Raw genomic sequence first — 5597 nt, 5'->3', positions numbered from 1 at the left:
ATTCACTTTTTGGCCAGCCACTTGCCACCCACTGCAAGTCTGAAGGGGAAGTGAGCAGAGTGATATCCACGTGATTCACGCTGTGTCCAGTCCTGCACGTCAAGGATGTGGGGCTTATTACTATGACTTTGGCTCCAAGTCCCCATGTGAATACCCCAGCCTACTGAGTTGAGCTGGACCACGTGTGATCACATGATGACGTTTGTACCTCTGGCCTAAGACCTGTTTGATCCCATGGGCACGGTGAATCTTGTAACTTAGAGCTTGTCCCCTCTTTTTTTCACTGATTTCAGAAAAGCGTAGACATATGGTTGTAGCATTTAGGAAACAGACTTTCTTAGCATAAATTTTGTGTACTGCTCAAGCTTCTGATTTAGTCTTCCTTTCTAATTCATATGTGCCAGTATATCTTTCTTTTTTCATTTAATTTTCTGTAGGCTGTATGTATTTCTAAGTTGTAATTCACCTTTTTTAGACTAAGTCAGGAACCAGAAATAGTGCCCAGAGATAAAATTCCACTTCTCTATTCAAAAGATCGTATGGATTGTGGCCCCTCTCACCTGCTTCCTTGCACACACGTGCACACACATGCCCACACATGCACTTGCACACAGCAGGCGGAGGGCACGCTCCAGTGCCCACCGTCTTCAGAGTGAGGCCCTCTATGACAAGGTCGCATTCTAATGCTTTGATTCAGAGCGCCTCATCAGAGCCTGACTCAGAGCAGCCTTCATCTCCTTGCTCCTCGGACTGTAGATGAGCGGATTCAACATGGGGGTAAAAGGGCACAACCACCTTGTCCTGCTTGCCTCAGGCCGTGGAGCCAGGCTGCACGTAGGTAACCAGGGCCGGCCTGTAAGGCATGGAGACCACAGTGAAGTGGGAGGCGCAGGTCCCAAACGCTTTGCGGTGGCCCCCGCTGGAGCGGATCCGCAGGATGGTGGCCACAATGTGGGTGTAGGACAGTGCGACCAGGCAGCAGGGCACCAGCAGCACCACCGTGCTGGAGGCCACTGTGACCGCCTGGTTGAGGGTGATGTCCACGCAGGCCAACCTGAGGAGTGCCAGTGTCTCACAAGTCACATGGTTCAGCACGTGGTGCCCACAGGTGGGCAGATGCACTGCCAGCCCTGCACAAAGCCTTGGCCGCATCACTGCCACGTAGAGCAGGGGGTCGCAGATGGCCACATAGCGATCATAGGCCATTGCTGCCAGCAGCAGGAGCTCAGGGCCAGGGAGAAGAAGAGCTGGGTTCCACACTGCGTGAAGGAGATGGTCTTCTTCTCCAGGAGGAAGTGCACCAGCATCTGGGGAACCGCACAATGGAGAGGTTGCCGAGGAAGAAGTACATGGACGGGTGGAGGCGGGCGTCCAGCTGATCAGGAGGATGATGAGTCCGTTGCCCAGCAGGGTCAGCAGATAGGTGGCCCCAAACAGGACAGAGAGCCCAGCCTGCGTCTACCTGTCACTGGAGAGGCCCATGAGGACAGACTCACCCAGGTCAGGTTGTCCCTCCTCATGGAGCAGGTGGGTCAGGCTGTCAGGGGAGGAGCAGAGGCAGGGAGGGGCAAGTAAAGGTCTCACTCCAGGAGTCTGGGAGTAAGTCGTGGGCCAGGACTGGAGCACCTCCCGTCAGGTTCCTTAACCTAGGTGCTTAGGAGAGAATGCAGTGAAGATGGTGGGGAAAAGGACATTTGAGTTCTCACACTAGACTCAAGGATGAAGTCCCTGTTTTGGTCGTCCTTTTACATCTAGGATCCAGCAGTTACAGTTATATAGGATATAAGCTATTGGTATAGAAGGAAAGATAGAGGGAAAAAGTGGCGGAGAGAAGGGAGAAAGAATGATAGGAAAGAAAAAAGGAAGGTAAAAGAGAAAGGAAAACTTAAGGAAGGAAGGTAGGAAAACAGGAAAAGCAGGGAAGTGAAGTAGAAGACAGGGAAGAAAGGAAGGAGTCTCCACTGTGGGGTGGCTGTGGGAAAAGTATTACAAGCAGATACTTGAGACCAAGAGGAGCGCCTAGGGGTCCATCCCTAAAAGACTGAATTCATTTGCTCTGTATGTTTCTTCTGGGGTCCAGGTCTGGGTCACTGCCTAGAAAGGAGTCCTCTCACATCATTCTCGTGCCCGTCAGTCTGGACGAAGTTTAAATACTTCAAATCAGTATAGGTTAAGCCCCTGCTGTGTGCCAGGGACTGTGCTAGACATCAGACACCTGTCTGTGGACCAGAAATGCAGAAGCATGAGTCTCGCTCCTTGGTTCTTATAATTTAATCGGGGACATAGAGATTAAATTAATGATTACAAAAATTAATTAAGTATAATTGTGCTAAGTGCTATGAAGGAGAAGAACAAGGTTACTAGTTGGTTAATTAAATTTGCAGTTGTAATTAAATTATGACTGCAGTTATGCCTTATTTCTCAATAATATGCAATGTATGTAGTAAGTTGCAGGCATTTATTTAGATGTTTAAATAAATGATAAAAAAAATAATATAATGAGAGCATCTGGAAACCAGTGATACTTAACATGTCACTACTGAGTATGAAGTGACCGACATCCACTGACTCTTTTCAGGGCGAGTGAATTCTTTCTTAGCTAAGTTTGCCCTGGGTCATTTTCCTTCCAACATGTTGACCAGTCTTCTATAAACATAGAATTAAATGCCATCAGTTTTTCTTAATAGAAATGTAATATCAAGGTATATTTCCTGCTCTTAAAATATGAATAATTAGTACATTAATTAACTCAATTATTTAAAAATATTTATTGAGCATATGAGGTACTATGCTTTCAACCAACCTCTAGGAAGTACTGCCTTTCAGTGTTAGGAACTTGTTTTAGAAAATCAGCAGTGCCACAGAATCAAATAAGAAATTTTTAAAAAATTGGGTCTTGGTAAAATCTATGAGAATCAAATGAGACAGCGTAACAAAGGACAAAAGCAATATATCAGTGTTAAGAAAACCAGAGTGGAGCCACATAATCAAATGCAACAGAATTGAAAAGCATAATCCAATTCAGATTCTCTCTAGCTGGGAAGGGGGTCTGGGTGCTGATTGGTGGAGGGAGAGAGCAGAGAACCTGGGTGGATCAGGCATCTCTTGCCTTCCACTCAGCCCTGGTCCTGCAGTGGCCAGCAGGTGTCACTGTAGAAACTGCTAAGAATAGAAACTGGCTTTAGATTCTCAGGATTGGAGACAAGGTTCTGGGGCCTGAGTGCAGTAGTTGGTGGTTGGGATTCTGAGCGCTGCCCCAGGAAGCCTGTGGCTACCCACAGAACCTCGTCCTTCTAACAGCAGAGAAAGCAATTCAGCTCTGATCTACTACAACCGGAGGCTGCGACAGCATCCAGAATCCTCACCTTTAGAGCTGCTGTCATGAATCCAGATTCCCTTCAGAAGGGCCCTGTTACTATATAAGAAAATTTTAAAAAATGTTAGACATGAAAGGAATCATAGAGATCATGTATTTTATCCATTTAATTCTACAGACAGGAAAACCAAGGAACAGGGGTAAGGTGGTTGGCCCAGGTGTCAGATCTACCTGGGACACAACCTGGAACCAGGTTTAAGGCTGTGCTGCACATTCTCAGTTCTCACTGAACCTGTTTGTGAGGGACGGGGAGGGGTTCTAAAAGGATATGGTCTAGGAAGGGAGGCACCTAAAGAATCTTAGATTGGAGGCCCAGGACACCTATCTTGCCATGCGGAGAAATGCTGTGTGGTGAGTGGGAAAATCTTTGAATGATAAGTCAAGGGACCTAAGTTCTTGTCTGCCTCTTCCATTAGCCTGCTACGTGCCCTGGGCAAGTTACTTGTCCTCTCTGAGCCTCAGTTTCTCCATTTGAAATGTGGGAATAATGATAATGCCTAGCTCACAATATTTTGAGTAAGATCAGATGAAATGAATATGGATGGGCTTTGTAAAGTACTAAGTAAACACAAGTGGCTGTTGTTATTATACTCAACGGGTGAGGTCAATTTGCGTGGTCATAGGGTGACAAGAAACAATATGAATTTGTGCTATAAAGGCCAGAAATTTAACAGAATGTGAGCCGTAAAGCCCCTCTGCAATACATCTTATTGCCTAAATCACTTAATTAAAAAGACCCTGTTACTCAATACTATAACCTATATGGGAAAAGAATCTGAAAAAGGATAGGTATATGTCTATGTCTAACTAAATCACTTTGCTATACACCTGAAACTAACACAACGTTGTAAATCAACTATACTCCAATATAAAATAAAAATTAAAAAATAAAGAAATAAAAAGACCCTGTTTAAATAAAGTGAAGAATAAGGTAGAGTCTGTTTATACCAGGTGGGTAGTACCATGCTCTACACACAATATAAATGCAATATATTTTTCTCCAATGAAAATTTGATGCTGTTTTTAGATGATAAAAACATTGGTTTTTATTAATAGATGGGCTTGTTCTCAGTTTGGGGGGATAATTAGAGAATTTCTTTCCATTTAGCTTGACTTAGTAAACATTCACTGAGCACTGAGTAGAACCTGGTCCAGTGGCAAGTGCTGGAGTGAGAAGGATCAATACAGTCTGGTCTCCATCTCTAGCAACTCGGCCAGGCAGGAGGATGGAGAGGATGAGTTATCATGATCTTATCAGAGTTTTCAGAGGAAGCTTGAGTATCAAGTCTGGTAACAGGAGACATAGAGTCGGACTGTGTAAATAGCTGGGAAGATATGTAGAAGTACTAAAGTAGAAGCAAAGAAACAAGTGCACTTACGTCTTGTAAAAGTAGATGTGGTTTACAGTGTATGTAGATTGGTGGTAAGGAGGCATGGTCCTCAACCTGTATCAATAAACCGTCTAGGTATGGTTGTAGGTCACTACCTTTCTGAGCCATAGTTTCTTCATCTGCAGAACGACTAAGTTGGGTAAACACTAAGATTTCTATCAGCTCTCAAGATCTGCAGTAAGTGAATATACACCAGCTGTAGTTGAAAGCAGTATAAAAGGAGGGGAAAAAATCTTTGGTCTTTGATTACTCTAAGTATGCATAGCTAGTGGGGCTGTAGGAAATAAGATATGGGTTTCCGGGGTTGGGGATCAAAGCATTCATATCACACATAACTGTTTGGGGATGTGCCAGTGAGTGAGACCATGTTGGCTTGAAAACCAGAGGCTAAGGAAATAGGGATGGCACCATACAAATAGAAATGGGAAAACTACTTGGGTCAAGGCTGAAAGACCTGTAGGCTTTTGACACATGAAATTCTTTCCAAAATTGGACCCAGATATTTCTTACATAGTGTGGTAATCCATAACAACACTAGATCAGGGACCAAACCTGAGAAAAGGAGGGGTCCATGTCTACGTTCTGTTCTTATACCAATCCCACCTTCTCCATTCCTCTTTTTATCTCCAGTATAATGCAAATGCCTCGAAGCTAAGAAAAGAGACTTAATCTCTTTTGATCGCCACTCTTCAGCTCTTTGAATGTATGTCTGTATATACTAAGCACTTCAGTTTATACTGTTGATGGATGACTGACCAAGACCGAGGACTTGATTGAGTGGAAGAATCAAAGCGCCTCCAACTGCAACCAGTGAGAAAAACCAAGTAGAG

At 44.4% G+C, this 5597-nt stretch overlaps 1 pseudogene; it reads right to left on the bottom strand.

Annotated features, from left to right (window-relative positions):
* Nucleotides 1-680: 680 nt before the first annotated feature.
* Nucleotides 681-1520, bottom strand: LOC116759779 (annotated as a pseudogene).
* Nucleotides 1521-5597: the final 4077 nt, after the last annotated feature.

Source organism: Phocoena sinus, chromosome 9 (assembly GCF_008692025.1).
Source record: "Phocoena sinus isolate mPhoSin1 chromosome 9, mPhoSin1.pri, whole genome shotgun sequence".
Taxonomy (NCBI): domain Eukaryota; kingdom Metazoa; phylum Chordata; class Mammalia; order Artiodactyla; family Phocoenidae; genus Phocoena; species Phocoena sinus.
This window is presented reverse-complemented; position numbering and strand designations above follow the sequence as displayed.